Source organism: Triticum aestivum, chromosome 3A (assembly GCF_018294505.1).
Source record: "Triticum aestivum cultivar Chinese Spring chromosome 3A, IWGSC CS RefSeq v2.1, whole genome shotgun sequence".
Lineage (NCBI taxonomy): Eukaryota > Viridiplantae > Streptophyta > Magnoliopsida > Poales > Poaceae > Triticum > Triticum aestivum.
Genome location: NC_057800.1, coordinates 379,810,194 through 379,827,052, shown reverse-complemented (window position 1 = coordinate 379,827,052; position 16,859 = coordinate 379,810,194). Strand labels below are relative to the sequence as shown.

Here is a 16,859-nt window from a genome sequence, read left to right as displayed (position 1 = left end):
CATGTGCGTAGGAATATTTTTGAAATTACTGCGTTCCCCGATAGTAGTATCACAGCCAGGTTTATGCATAGATGTTATTTGCACGAGTAGAACACAAAGGAGTTGTGGGTGTGGGCATATACATATTGCTTGCCATCACTAGTTGATTCTTGATTCAGCAGTATTGTTGGATGAAGCATCCCAGACCGACATTACGCGTACACTTACATGAGACTGGTTCTACCGACGTGCTTCGCACACAGGTGGCTGGTGGGTGTCAGTTTCTCCAACTTTAGTTGAATCGGATTCAATGAACAGGGTTCTTTCTGAAGATCAAAAAGCAATCACTATACCGCGTTGTGGTTTTTGATGCGTAGGTAAGAACGGTTCTTGCTCAGCCCGTAGCAGCCATGTAAAACTTGCAACAACAAAGTAGAGGACGTCTAACTTGTTTTTGCAGGGCATGTTGTGATGTGATATGGTCAACACATGATGCTAAATTTTATTGTATGAGATGATCATGTTTTGTAACACAGTTATCGGCAACTGGCTGGAGCCTTATGGTTGTCCCTTTATTGTATGAAATGCAATCGCCATGTAATTGCTTTACTTTATCGCTAAGCAGTAGCGATAGTCGTAGAAGCAATAGTTGGCGAGACGACAACAATGCTTCGATGGAGATCAAGGTGTCAAGCCGGTGACGATGATCATGACGGTGCTTTGGAGATGGAGATCAAAGGCACAAGATGATGATGGCCATATCATATCACTTATATTGATTGCATTTGATGTTTATCCTTTATGCATCTTATTTTTCTTAGTTCGACGGTAGCATTATAAGATGATCTCTCACTAAATTTCAAGGTATAAGTGTTCTCCCTGAGTATGCACCATTGCTACAGTTCGTCGTGCCGAGACACCACGTGATGATCGGGTGTGATAAGCTCTACATTCACATACAACGGGTGCAAGCCAGTTTTGCACACGCAGAATACTCGGGTTAAACTTGACGAGCCTAGCATATGCAGATATGGCCTCGGAACACTGAGACCGAAAGGTCGAGCGTGAATCATATAGCAGATATGATCAACATAGTGATGTTCACCATTGAAAACTACTCCATCTCACGTGATGATCGGACATGGTTTAGTTGGCATGGATCACGTGATCACTTAGATGATTAGAGAGATGTCTATCTAAGTGGGAGTTCTTAAGTAATTTTAGGCCCTGTTCGGCACTGGCCCAGCTCCGCAGAATACGAGGATCTGCGGAGTACCTCTTCGGCCACTCCATAATTTTAAACTGTAGCTCCGGCCGCTCCGGGAGAGAGTCGAGGAGTGGAGAGCCTCCGAACGAGCCTTTATTAATTAAACTTTAATTTATCGTGAACTTAGTCCTGATAGTTTTCGCATATCTATGTTGTAGATCAATAGCTCGCGTATAGCTCCCCTGTTTTATTTTTGATATGTTCCTAGAGAAAACTATGTTGAAAGATGTTAGTAGCAATGATGCGGACTGGCTCCGTGATCTGAGGATTATCCTCATTGCTGCACAGAAGAATTATGTCCTTGATGCACCGCTAGGTGACGGGCCTATTGTAGGAGCATATTTAGACGTTATGAACGTTTGGCAAAGCTCGGTATGATGACTACTTGATAGTTTAGTGCGCCATGCTTTAACGGCTTAGAGCCGGGATTTCAAAACTGTTTTGAACGCCATGGAGCATATAAGATGTTCCAAGAGATGAAATTGGTATTTCAGACTCATGCCCGAGTCGAGAGGTATGAGACCTCTGAAAAGTATTTTGCCTACAAGATGGAGGAGAATAGCTCAATCAGTGAGCATGTGCTCAGAATGTCTGAGTACTACAATTGCTTGAATCAAGTGGTAGTTAATCTGCCAGATAAAATAGTGATTGACAGAGTTCTCTAGTCACTATCACCAAAGTTACTAGAACTTCATGATGAACTATAATATGCAAGGGATGACAAAAGTAATTCCCAAGCTCTTTGCGATGCTGAAACCAGTGAAGGTAGAAATCAAGAAAAGCATCAAGTGTTGATGGTTGACAAGACCACTAGTTTCAAGTAAAAGAGCAAGGGAAAGAAAGGGAACTTCAAGAAGAATGTCAAGCAAGTTGTCACTCCCATGAAGAAGCCCAAAGCTAGACCCAAGCCTGAAACTGAGTGCTTCTACTGCAAAGGAAATGGTCACTGGAAGTGGAACTGCCCTAGATACTTGGTGGATAAGAAGGATGGCATACTGAACAAAGGTATATTTGATATACATGTTATTGATGTGTACTTTACTAGTATTTATAGCAACCCTTCGGTATTTGATACTGGTTCAGTTGCTAAGAGTAGTAACTCAAAACAGGAGTTGCAAAATAAACAGAGACTAGTTAAGCGCGAGGTGATGATGTGTGTTGGAAGTGATTCCAAGGTTAATAAGATCACCATCGCACACTCCCTTTACCTTCGGGATTAGTGTTGAACCTAAAATAAATGTTATTTGGTGTTTGCGTTGAGCATGAATATGATTGGATCATGTTTATTGCAATACTATTATTCATTTGAGTCAAAGAATAATTTTTGTTCTATTTACATGAATAAAACCTTCTATGGTCATACACTCAATATAAATGGTTTATTGAATCTCGACCGTAATGATACACATATTCATTATATTGAAGCCAAAAGATGCAAAGTTAATAATGATAGTGCAACTTATTTGTGGCACTGCCGTTTAGGTCATATTGGTGTAAAGCGCATGAAGAAACTCCATGTTGATGGGCTTTTGGAATCACTTGATGCTTGCGAACCATGACTCATGGGCAAGATGACTAAGACTCCATTCTCCGGAACAATGGAGCGAGCAACTAACTTATTGGAAATAATACATACTGATGTATGTGGTCCGATGAGTGTTGAGGCTCGCGGCGGGTATCGTTATTTTCTAACCTTCACAGATGATTTGAGCAGATATGGGTATATCTACTTGATGAAACATAAGTCTGAAACATTTGAAAAGTTCAAAGAATTTCAGAGTGAAGTGGAAAATCATCATAAACAGAAAATAAAGTTTCTACGGTCTGATCGTGGAGACGAATATTTGAGTTACGAGTTTGGTCTTCAACTAAAACAATGTGGAATAGTTTCACAAATTCATGCCACCTGGAACACCACAGCATAATGGTGTGTCCGAACGTCATAACTGTACTTAATTGGATATAGTGCAATCTATGATGTCTCTTACCAATTTACCACTATTGTTTTGGGGCTATGCATTAGAGATAGCTACATTCACATTAAATAGGGCACCGTCTAATCCGTTGAGATGACACCGTATGAACTATGGTTTGGCAAACCTAGGTTGTCGTTTCTTAAAGTTTGGGGTTGTGATGCTTATGTGAAAAAGTTTCAGCCTGATAAGCTCAAACTCAAATCGGAAAAGTGCGTCTTCATAGGATACCCAAAAGAAACTGTTGGGTACACCTTCTATCACAGATCCGAAAGGCAAGATCTTTGTTGCTAAGAGTGGATCCTTTCTAGAGAAGAAGTTTCTCTCGAAAGAAGTGAGTGGGAGGAATGTAGAACTTGATGAGGTAATTGTACCTTCTCCCGAATTGGAAAGTAGTTCATCACAGAAATCAGTTCTAGTGATTTCTACGCCAATTAGTGAGGAAACTAATGATGATGATCATGAAACTTCAGATCAAGTTACTACCGAACCTCGTAGGACAACCAGAGTATGGTCCGCACCAGAGTGGTACGGTAATCCTTTCTGGAAGTCATGTTACTAGACCATGACGAACCTACGAACTATGAGGAAGCGATGATGAGCCCAGATTCCGCGAAATGGCTTAAGGCCATGAAATCTGAGATGGGATCCATGTATAAAGAACAAAGTATGGACTTTGATTGACTTGCCCAATGATCGGCGAGCCATTGAGAATAAATGGATCTTCAGGAGGAAGACGGACGCTGATAGTAGTGTTACTATCTACAAAGCTCAAATTGTCGCAAAAAGGTTTTCGACAAGTTCAAGGTGTTGACTACGATGAGATTTTCTCACTCGTAGCGATGCTTAAGTCTGTCCGAATCATGTTAGCAATTGCCACATTTTATGAAATCTGGCAAACAGATGTCAAAACTACATTCCTTAATGGATTTCTTAAATAAGAGTTGTATATGATACAACAAGAAAGTTTTGCCAATCCTAAAGGTGCTAACAAAGTGTGCAAGCTCCAGCGATCCATCTATGGACTGGTGCAAGCATCTTGGATTTGGAATATACGCTTTGATGAGTTGATCAAAGCATATAGTTTTATACAGACTTTTGGAGAATCATGTATTTACAAGAAAGTGAGTGGGAGCTCTGTAACATTTCTGATATTATATGTGGATGACATATTGTTGATTGGAAATGATACTGAATTTCTGGATAGCACAAAAGGATACTTGAATAAGAATTTTTCAAAGAAAGACCTCGGTGAAGCTGCTTACACATTGAGCATCAAGATCTATAAAGATAGATCAAGACGCTTGATAAGATTTTTCAATGAGTACATACCTTGACAAGATTTTGAAGTAGTTCAAAATGGAATAGTCAAAGAAGGAGTTCTTGCCCGTGTTGCAAGGTGTGAATTTGAGTAAAGACTCAAAACCCGACCACAGCAAAAAATAGAAACAAAATGAAAAGTCATTCGCTATGCCTCAGTCATAGGTTCTATAAAGTATGCTATGTTGTGTATCGGTCCTATTGTATACCTTAGCATGATTCTGGCAAGGAAGTACAATAGTGATCTAGGAGTAGATCACTAGACAACAACAAAAGTTATCCTTAGAGGACTAAGGAAATATTTCTCGTTTATGGAGGTGATAAAAGAGTTCGTCGTAAAGAGTTATGTCGATGCAAGCTTTTTACATCGATCTAGATGATTCTAAGTCTTGATCTAGATACATGTTGAAAGTGGGAGCAATTAGCTAGAGTAGCTCCGTGCAGAGTATTGTAGACATAGAAATTTGCAAAATACATACGGATCTAAATGTTGCAGACCCGTAGACTAAGCTTCTCTCACAAGCAAAACATGATCACTCTTTGGGTGTTAATCACATAGCGATGTGAACTAGATTATTGACTCTAGTAAACCCTTTGGGTATTAGTCACATGGAGATGTGAACTAATCACATAAATATGTGAACTATTGGTGTTAAATCACATGACGATGTAAACTAGATTGTTGACTCTAGTGCAAGTGGGAGACTGAAGGAAATATGCCCTAGAGGCAATAATAAAGTTGTTATTTATATTTCCTTATATCATGATAAATGCTTATTATTCATGCTAGAATTGTATTAACCGGAAACTTAGTGCATGTGTGAATACATAGACAAATAGAGTGTCACTAGTTTGCCTCTACTTGACTAGCTCGTTGAATCAATGATGGTTATGTTTCCTAACCATATACATGAGTTTTCTTACATGAGTTTTCATTTGATTAACGGGATCACATCAATAGAGAATGATGTGATTGACTTGACCCATCCGTTAGCTTAGCACGATGATCATTTAGTTTGTTGCTATTGCTTTCTCCATAACTTATACATGTTCCTATGACTATGAGATCATGCAACTCCTGAATACCGGAGGAACACTTTGTGTGCTACCAAACGTCACAACGTAACTGGGTGATTATAAAGGTGCTCTACAGGTGTCTCCAATGGTGTTTGTTGAGTTGACATAGATCGAGATTAGGATTTGTCACTCCGATTGTCGGAGAGGTATCTCTAGGCCCTCTCGGTAATGTACATCACTATAAGCCTTGCAAGCATAGTGACTAATGAGTTAGTTGCAGGATGATGCATTACGGAACGAGTAAAGAAACTTGCCGGTAACGAGATTGAACTAGGTATTGAGATACCGACGATCAAATCTCGGGCAAGTAACATACCATGACAAAGGGAACAACGTATGTTGTTATGCGGTTTGACCGATAAAGATCTTCGTAGAATATGTAGGAACCAATATGAGCATCTAGGTTCCGCTATTGGTTATTGATCGGAGACGTGTCTCGGTCATGTCTACATAGTTTATGTGTTTTGATGTACCGAAGGTAGTTTGGAGTCCCGGATATGATCACGGACATGATGAGGAGTCTTGAAATGGTCGAGACATAAAGATCGATATATTGGACGACTATATTTGGACATCGGAATGGTTCCGGATGAGATCGGGCATTTACCGATGTACGAGGAGGTTACCGGAACCCCCCGGAAGGTATATGGGCCTTATTTGGCCATAGTGGGAGAAAGGAGAAGGGAGCAAAGGAGCCCCCCCAAGCCCAATCCGAATTGGGAAGGGGGCCGACCCCCCTTTCCTTCCTTCTTCCTCCTCCTTCCTTCTCTCCTAATCCAACTAGGGAAAGGGGGGATCCTACTCCCGATGAGAGTAGGACTCCCCTTGGGGCGCGTCTAGGAGGCCGCCCCGTCCCCCTCCTCCACTCCTTTATATACGGGGGAGGGGGCACCCCATAGATACACAAGTTGATCATTGATCTCTTAGCCGTGTGTGGTGCCCCCCTCCACCATGATCCACATCGGTCATATCGTAGCGGTGCTTAGGCGAAGCCCTGTTCTGGTAGCATCATCATCACCGTCATCACACCGTCGTGCTGACGAATCTCTCCCTCAACATTCTGCTGGATCGTGAGTTCGTGGGACGTCACCGAGCCGAACGTGTGCAGGTCATGGAGGTGTCGTACCTTTGGTACTAGGATCGATCGATCGTGAAGACGTACGACTACATCAACCGCGTTGTCATAACGCTTCCGCTTACGGTCTACGAGGGTACGTAGACAACACTCTCCCCTCTCCTTGCTATGCATCACCATGATCTTGCGTGTGGTAGGATTTTTTTGAAAATACTGCGTTCCCCAACACTACCAAATTACAAGCAACCATGACATCACCTCGATTCAGAAGAGGTGGTTGTTCATCCAACAAGAGTGCAACAAGTATTGCGCCGCATTTGAGAGCGTTGAAGCACGGCCCGTCAGTGGTCTCGGCGTTGGGGACATGGTATGCTCTCCTCATCCTAGTTCTTTCCTTGCTACGGCCAAGAGACTTCGGCCTTGTATATGTTTGCATGTTCAATTGTTGTTGATCACTAGATCATTGAAGGCGCGCGTTGCTGCGCCCGTCTACTTTGGCACTGTAATGTTAGAGATAGATGGAATTATTTGAGGTATTTTACTCTTAACAAAATTAGTATATGAATTATGATATAATATGTAACTTAATTAGTATCTTTTTGTAGGAGTATGTTAGTGGAGTCCAACCAGGGCATTAACTCAGCAATTTCATGCCTTATACAAAATTTAAACATTATTAGGCACCCATACCATAAATGTGGAAAGATATCATCATCATCGTCGTCGTCGTCATCGTCATCATCGGTAGTATAACTGATTCTTGAACAAAAAAGATGGAATTTCCTCAGAGATAACATCTTGCCAAAATGAAATTTTGGTGCTCTATTAGTACGTCGATGCCTGAGCACCTGTACATTGCCATGCACATCTCTTTTCTGGTAGCATACAAGGAATTTATTTAAATATATACAATGAAACATATAGCAAATGTCTCCTGTAAGATAAATCAGCAAAGCCTGATCATAGGTGTGTTCTTATATGCTAGAAGTTTTAGCAAAAAACACACAGAACTCTGAAGGCGACACACGATCAGCCTCAAACGACCTCTCTAAGAACTAAAATCATAAGCACATAGGTCACCATGTGCAATCTTGGTTTCTCTTGTTGATTGTACCTGGTTGTTTGACCTTCTGATCATAAGGCACACATTTTTCCTTATTTTAATGCATTTTATCAATTCGTGGTTGTGTAAACTGATAAATCCATCAAAATCTAGTAGTTTCAGTTCTCCTACATCAGACAAATATATTGAGCGACAAAACAGTACATATACCAATTGAAAAACCATTGCTTTGATAGAGGTTTTAGAAGAATACTTCTTCGGATATCAAGCTTGAATTCATTCGCAAAAAAGAGCTTGAATTATAATCCTCTGTGATTGTTGAGGCTAAAGTTCAATACTAAGATATGTTCTTTGTGCAAATATATATTACACGCACACAAGATAAGCTTTGCATTATCTAGATGGTCCAAATATGCCAAACAAACTGCAGCACACTTAGAAATATTTTAGTTGACCATTTAATTTGACCACATAATCACGAGTATGCCATAGTTTAGTTTGACCACACAATGAATGGGATATTGAATTTTAGATTCTTTCTGTATGAGTAAATAGTACAGAAAATAACGTCCTTTCCTAAAAAAAATTGAATAAAATCTTAACACTTGATAGGCACAAATCAGCAAAGTCTACATATGTTGTACAATAATAAAAGAACATTGGAATATATTGGTACAATACAGAAAATAGCTTCCTTTCCTAAAAGAAAAATAAGCAAAATCTTAACACTTGATAAGTACAAATCATCAAAGTCGACATATGCTATACATTAATAAGAATATATCTTCACATGTTATTTTCTTCAGAGGAACTAACATATATTGTACGTACATTAATATAATAATTAATATCTTCGCGTGTTATTTTCTTCAGCCATGTGATCAACTCAAGGAACAAAGTTCACTGAAGGAGAGGCTCGCCGTGGTCCTCCCAGCCGCCGGGCACCACCATTTTATCAATCTTTCTCCCACCTGCCGCCTCGCTGAAGGAGAGGCTCCTGCTTTACGAATCCACACCAACCAGCGGCAAGGTGTGCGTGTGTGCTCATAATCCACACCAACCATCTCGAGTTTCTACAATATTTTACAAAATTATGAAACATAAAATTGAAATTGCATAAGCTGACGAATATATTAGACATTAAAAAATGTTGTAACACATAGAATATGGTTTTGAGCCTCTTGTTTGGTTTCATCTATACGCTACATTCAACATGGATCAGTATATGAAACTCCAATTAGCTTGGACTAATGACTAATGAGTAGCTAGAGCATGTGTGAAATCTGAAATGAATAAAGAGCCATCTGAAAATTTAACAGGTAAGCTTGATCAAAAAAATACTTACATAAATCAAGAGACATCTTCCAGAAGGCCAAATAAGTCATCTACATGCCAGCAGGATTCAGAGAGCCACATAGGAGACAGGGGGCAGGCAGAAAACAGGCACAAGAGTACAGTACAGACTAATGCCGACAGGTAGAGAATCAAAACCTTCTGGTTGACTGGACTGATTACCTCTGATGCTTAGAAATTGGATGTATGTACAGATAGAAATGGCAGGAACCCAATTACTTGAACTAAAAATCAAATATCCACATTAATATCCCCATATGCAAAACTGAATCTGCACAATATATACAAATAGTTACTTGACTGACGTGTAAATTAGTATTGTGAAGTAGGAGCTCAACCACAGTACCTTGTACCAAAAAAGTAAACATCTGAAATGAAAGGGGAAGGGAAACGTGGATGCTTACCGGTCACCGGCCAACGAACACAACACGGACACAACGACTGCAAAAATTGATAGAACCGGACGGATAATCCTACTGCTTGGTTGCTGTTAAATTCAGAATGGGCGTTAGCGGCATCGTCATGAAGTGAAATGGAATCAGGTGTGTAGGGCAGAGTTCCGCGAAATACCTTAGCATTGACCTTCTCCCTGGCGCCGGTTGTCAAATGCGACATCGAACTGGAATCAGGACGCGAGAGTTCTTCACCGCGCCATTCTCGCCGCCTGCCCGTCAAGGGGCGTCCACCGCTGCAGCCTCAATAGGGTTGCCGGTTGCGAGTGTAGTTCTGCCCCTTCACATCTTCCTTGCGCATCGGCGGCATCTCGCTCAAGGTGGCAGCACACCAATGATTCATCCTCGGTTGTAAGAGGTGAGGGATCGGGAGGAACCAGGTTTGGGGATGAGTGGAAACTGGAAACGGCGGCTGCAAGAGTAGCAGTGGCCTAGAGCGAAGAGAGATCGACAGACGCGGCGGCGGCGTACCTAGGGAATAGGAGACCGGCATCGTCGTGCCTCCTTCGCCTGTAGGTATTTTTTTAGGGCTCCGTAACATCATGTCTGTAAGGAGACTGCTAGAGGCCCATTAGGCCCAATTTATCCCGAGCGCTCAAAAAAGTGACCGGAGCAGCGGCCCGGGATGGTTAGCAACCGTTATTAGCGAACGGAACCGGATTAGGAGCGATTCACAGCTTATCTAACGGCCAAAAATGCTTCAAACTGACGATCAGATGGCTGGGAGTGTTGATGCCCTGAGAGGGTTGGAAAGACGCTTAGTTTTAATGTATCTAAATATAGTGTAGGCATTTCAATCTTTGGAAGCATTCAAGGCCTGGCACAATGACAAGCCATTCACTCTTATGCATTGTTGGACGATTATCAACAATTGCCCTAAATTTAAGGATCAATACCATGAACTTCAAAGGAAGAGAGGCAAGAAGACGGCCAAGTTCGCCGGAGGCGGAGATGGCGAGGCATTGAAGAGGCCGAGGGGCAAGACCAACTCCAAGGTGGACGATGTACGTGGTGCCTCATCCATGGCCTTGCATGAGACTTTGCATGGCATGATGTCTCAAAAGGATGCGAGGGACGAGAAGAAGCGGCAATGCAAAGACGAGCAAATGAAGAAATACCTAGAATTTCAAAGGAAGAAGCTGGAGATGGAGGAGGCGGCCAAGAAGAGGAAGATCGACTTGGAGGAGGCGTCCCGGCAAAGGCAGCTCGACATCGAGGCCGCCAATGTCATGATCAGGCAGAGGCGGCTCGACATCAAGGCCACCAATGTCGCAACGAAAGCAAAGGAGGTGACCCTTGCGATCATGAGTGTGGACTTGACCAAGATGAGCGAGAAGACGAGGAGATGGTTTGAGGCCAGGTAGAAGGAGATGTTCGACGCCGACGACCTGAACTAGGTCGTCCGATCGACCGTGATCGTTCTTTTTTGGAGGCTGGCATGGGTGCCGCCCGCTGGGCCGCTGGCTGTGTGCCGGCGAGAAACACATTCGCTTTTGAAGGCTGTCTGTGTTGCCGGCCGCTGGCTGTGTTGCCAGCGAACGAAACTATTCATTTTGGAGGCTAGGTGTGTTGTCGGCGAGGACGTGTAGGCCGCTAGCTCCGTTACCGGCGTGAACTAGGGCCGCTGCCCTAAACTAGGGCTTGGTACTTGTTTTTAAAATGGAGGCGGACAAGATGGGGCCAAAGAATGTGGCCGCGCGCTGGACGCACGACCACCGTATCTCAGAACAGGTCCGGACACGACCCTATGGGCCTATCAAAGCAAAGTGGACGTTCGTTCGAGGTCGCGAGGTAGAGTTGGCCTCGTTGGGTCCATCCAATGGGCCTTCTTAGTGCGTTCTTTTTCTGGACACCTTAAATTCCACGCCCTCCTCCTGGCCTCCTCCACTTGCCCGGCGAATCTAACCTTCATCCTGCTCGTGACACCGCCGGCGGGTCGACTAGCCTCGGGTTCCTCCCACCCCAAACCCCACGAGGCTGCCGCCGCCATCTGTCGTCCATGTCGCAACCGCTCAATTCCTCCCGGGATGCTTCCAATCCCCGTAAGCCCCATTTCTTGATTTCACGTTCCGTACCTTCTCTTGGGCGACAACTACCATACTTCAAATTTGATCTCAAGAATCTGCATAGCCATCTTAGACTAGTATAGATGGTTTCTTGTGCTACTATGAATCGCTCAGATGGCCGCATAAACCTAAGGATTTTGGAGCTATTTGCAAATCCGAATAGTGTTAGTAGTCTCAGTCAAAGGATGGTTTCATCTGAGTTGAAGTTACTCCTATATCCTTGTCACAGAAGAGAAGATACATGAAGCTAATTTTGAGTCCAAACTGTTGACACCGTGTGGTTTTATGAAACAGCTGCTACACACAGGGTATTGATAACGAACAAGCATAGAGAGAAACTTGTGGGGCTGCTGCATCCCACGGGTTTGAACAGGATTGTAGTCTTGTGCCATGGCTTTACGGCCTCCAAGGTACATAACTATTTCGTGACCACAATAAATTCGCCTTGTCCACTTCAAGATTAGGGCCGCTAAGGCCAGGTTTCATTTTGCTTATGTGAGATGCAGCGAATTGAACCGTTGGAGTAGTAGTTTTTACTACCCTTCTACTGACGTTTAACACTTATCTTCAGAGTTCTGGCGTTATTGTTGATCTGGCAGATGAATAATAAAATAAGGGATTAGTGTCTTTCGCTTTGACTTTAGTGGAAACGGGTAAGTTACTCATAGAATCCTGGATATGCTGTTGCTTGTATTTTCACTAAAGTTGTTGTGCTAAATGCTAGTCTAGCCTTTTCTGAAAGTCTTTATAACTGAATGAGCTCAGGTTCATGTATGACATATACTATCATTTTGATCCTCTGGTTTTATTTTATCTGTTAGACCTGCACCTTTTTCATGGACAAAAATATGGCAGAAATTCTTTTCCATTTAAATTTTACGAATTGCATTTTTGTTGTTTTAATATATATTTGTTGGTACACAATTTTTTCAATAAACTTTATTTGAAATAGGCATATGCATGGTTTCTAACCTCATTCATGTTGTCCCTTTGATCATATTGCTTTTCAGAGAGAGCGAAGGCGTATTCCAGTATGGCAATTACAGGAAAGAGGCTGAAGACTTGCATTCTGTTGTCTCATATCTGTATCAGGAGAAGTATGATGTAGCAGCTGTTGTTGGTCACAGCAAAGGTTGGTGATATACGTTGTTTGGTTTGTATAGTTGTGTTTATTATTGCAAGGAAATCGTTTATTTTCAGTCGGATGATAACAGCGACACATAAGTCGCCTCGTCCTAGCGACGCGTGTCCCCACGTGGACCGGCAACGCGCACGGCTTATCCCCTCCGCGTGTCCCCTGTTTTCCTCGTCTTCCACCACTCACCGCTGAAATCTTATCCGCTTGTTCAAATCCCCATCTCCTTCCGACGCAGCAACAGCAAGACACCATCGGCCACCGGCCTGTCGTCACCGGCGGCAGCCACCGCTGCAAGAGCCAACCAATCGCCACCAGCTGCTGCAATCGCTCCACTTGCTTCCTCTCTTTTCTTTCTAGACGCAAGCACATCAGCGTTGCGAGCCTGCGACCCACGATTTCGCCGTCGATGAGGTACGCTGCAACGTGAATCTCGCCATGGCGGCGGATCTACAGTGCAGCAAGCTGCACACAACTCGTGGAGCCGGAGCCCATCGGCGCTGCATTGGAGCTCCGCCGGAGTTGCGATGGAGCTTCGCCGGAGGCCTCGGTGTTGCGTTGGAGCTCCGTCAGGGCTGCAATGGAACTTCGCCGGAGCCGTCGGCGCTGCCTTGGAGCTCCGCCGGAGTTGCAATGGAGCTTCGCCGGAGCCATCGGTGCTGCGTTGGAGCTCCGCCGGAGTTGCAATGGAGCTTCGCCGGAGCCGTCGGCGTTGCGTTGGAGCTCCATCCGGGCTGCAATGGAAGTTGGCCGGAGTTGCAATGGAGCTTCGCCGGAGCATCGGTGCTTCGGTGGAGCTGCAATGGAGCTCGCCAGACGCCCTCGGCGCTTCGTTGGAACTCCGCCGGGGCTGCGATGGCACCGTGTTGACCGTGTCGAAGCTGTCGCGCTCGCTGCTGCTGTGGCGCTGTTGTGATCCAACGGTCACCAGCACGCTAATCCAACGGCTGAATAGGCGGATGATTTCTCTAAGAAATCATCCGGCTGAATAGGCGGCACAATAATTATTAAGTTGTTTCATTGAATTTTATCATTAGCACGTGGAAGAGCTTGTTTTGTTTTTCAGCAACTTGCACATACACTCTGCAAAAGTGAAAATGGTGGAGTCTCTTGCCTGCATATGTAGTCCATTAGTCATAACATTAAAATCTAGTTGTGACATCTCCGTAAGATTGGTTTCTGCTGGCACTATATGTATAATTAATTGGATGTCCTTGTCTGTTTTACCTATAAAACATATTCCATTTGCACATCCTGAACTTCTGCACAGTGAGACACGCACAACATATTTCATCTAGTAATTGCTTTTTGGGGTCACACTTTTTTTTTGAATGGTCAATGTGGGAAGTGGATCGTCACCTAAATATATTCAACCGATTTTGCCTAGAAGCCTCACGGCTCCATACAGGATAGGTTCAAGTGAACCAGAGTACACAGGGGGAACAAGGGGAGAAGAGACACAACCGAAACAACACACCCGCGCCTACAGCCGAACCCCAGAAACTGCCAAAGAAGAGCACACAGGGAGAAATTGGCCGCTCAACAATACCAAGCACTGTCGTTATCAGGCCCCGAGAAGCTCAAACCACTGACGACCTGAAGCCGGACGCACTACCACCACCAACCGCCATCACAAATCTCATCGGCACAACCAGCATAGAGGGGCACTTTAACTTCCATCTTCATCTGACCAAGCAAGGCATCCTGAGAAAAGAACATCCTCTTTGCGGTTTTTGCCCAGATTTCCAGCACTCCCTGGACAGTAGCAGTAACAAAGGAGTCATCTACATTTAGCTTAGTCCAACCCTGATCAGGTTGCTCAGATATCTATCACTAGGAATACCATGAATTCCCTAAACAGTTAATCACAATACTTTTGCTGGCAGTATTTTATTCGCTCACTGCTGCATGCCAAGTATAGGGGTACGGCTCCGAGAAGCAAGGGTAGGCCGGCAATGTTTCTGGGGATGAGAGGGAGAGAAGGTTGGCCACTGGGATTAGTTTTTGCTCTCTCATTTCTTGGATAATTCATATTGGAGTACATGCCTACACAATATTTATATCCTTTTAATAGGGAAGGCTGACTTGACCCCTAAGAATAGGATCCCTAATTGCCTAACACACCACATTGTTATCTTCCTAACTAAGTCACTTCTTCCCCAACTAAATATATCTTTTATATCATTTTCCTTGTCTCCAACGGAGTTAGGGGCCAGATCATAATCCCTGAGGGCACCTACAATGCCGTTGCCTTAGCATGCCACATAGGATGATTGCTGAGTTGGAAGAGAGAAATGAAAACAAGATGCTCGAATTGTCATAGCGAAGAGATTTCTCGGTATGAAAGATATGGCATTTTTCTCCATTGTAGGGGATGTCTCATCCTAGTCAAATGTTTTCTAGTTTATTTTAATCACCATAATGTTAAGAGCATGTAAACATTAGTTGTTACAGATAAGATAATCCATTTTATGGTGTGTTTCTGTTTTCATCATATATGACATTGAGGCTTAAAAAAGGCTGCCTTATCTACCATTGTAGATGTCCTGACACTCACAGATCACACCCCTTCATGACCTGAGTGTTACCATATGTCGTTGTGCTTTTAACTCGCAAATTAGAAAATGTAGTCACTTAATTTACATTATTATTCAGGAGGAGATGTGGTTGTTCTTTATGCTTCCCTATATGACGATGTCCGTATGGTTGTTAACCTATCCGGCCGATTTTATTTGGAGAAAGGCATTGAGGAACGCCTAGGGAAAGAATTTCTTGACAGAATAAATAAGGAAGGTTACATTGATGTCACAAACAAGTCAGGTAGCAATTTTGTGTACTGTGTATATAGCTTCTCTTTCGTTGTCATATATTGACTATCCAATGGTTGCAATGTAGGAAATGTTTTATACAGGGTAACAAAAGAGAGCTTGATGGAACGACTGAACACTGACATGCGTGCAACAAGCCTCTCCATTAGCAAGGAATGCAGGTCAGGAAACTACTTGAGGAATGAACTACCTTCGTATTCCAACTACCAACTGAAACAAGGGGCACCATGGCACCGACATGACACATTTACCTTCATTTAAATAGTCATTCCCATGCATTCCCAGGATTGAAAACATTAAATATCTCGTGTTTGCAGTTGGGCATAGGTTTCATATTGTGCTAGAATAAACCCCGCGTGTTGCAGATATCAGGCAATTAATTTACTGTCTTTATTCAGCTTCTTCATAGTTCATGGTTCTGCTGATGAGATCATTCCCGTGGAAGATGCATATGAGTTTGCAAAGCATATACCGACCCACAAACTGTGTGTCATCGAGGGAGCAGATCACTGCTACACCAGACATCGTAAAGAACTTTCTGATGCTGTAGTGGGTTTCATTACATCCAACAAGGTACCGAAGAATGCCATTTTATATGTCGTTCTCTGCAGTATCGCTTCTGGTTTGACAGCGCCTTTAATTTCACTGCGATGATTGATTTGGCAGACCAGTGATACCACGCTAGAAGATCAATGAATTCTGATGGATTTCTGCTGTAGGATTTTGTACAACAGTTCTGCTTTACAGAAGCTCCCCTCCGAACAACACCACAATTCTAGATCATGGTCATTCTACTTCTTAGTTCCGGGATATAATAAGCAATAAAGCATTGCAAGGCTTTAGGTTTGCGTTATTTATTAACTAAATAGTTGGAAAAGTATGCTGTAAAATATGTGGAACTATTATAGAGAGGTGTTTTGAACCTTGGGCTGTGTGGACTGAAATTTTCATTTTAAAAAAATCACATCCAAAGTGTAATAATTTCTGAAAACAATTCCACATGTACATATGAACGTATTGATATGAGATACTAACATGCAAGCTATACAAATAGAAGACAAAATCATGGATTTTTAATAGCAAATGAATTTGTCTCTTTTTTGTAGATCGATGTTCTGCTAATATTACACATGGATGTGGTTCCAAAAAAAATGGAACTTCAAAATTTTATTTTTGATCTCTTCTTTTGAGAAGGAGCTCAAAGAGCCCTAGCTCCAAAATGCATTTTGTTGACACTTAGATTTTTGCTTGGACAAAAGCTCAATTAAGAT

The 16,859-nt window shown here is 42.9% G+C and overlaps 1 long non-coding RNA gene and 2 pseudogenes across 1 annotated transcript; 2 read left to right on the top strand and 1 right to left on the bottom strand.

Annotated features, from left to right (window-relative positions):
- LOC123056913 (uncharacterized) overlaps window positions 1-10,956 on the top strand; it is a 37,806-nt pseudogene extending 26,850 nt beyond the window's left edge.
- Window positions 8,372-10,067, bottom strand: LOC123058350 (uncharacterized). The gene is made up of 4 exons (XR_006427170.1): window positions 9,678-10,067; window positions 9,512-9,594; window positions 9,100-9,378; window positions 8,372-8,827 (listed from the first exon to the last, which is right to left on the bottom strand). It is a non-coding gene; the product is annotated as an uncharacterized lncRNA (long non-coding RNA).
- A 474-nt stretch (window positions 10,957-11,430) lies between the features above and the next one.
- Window positions 11,431-16,513, top strand: LOC123061348 (uncharacterized; annotated as a pseudogene).
- Window positions 16,514-16,859: the final 346 nt, after the last annotated feature.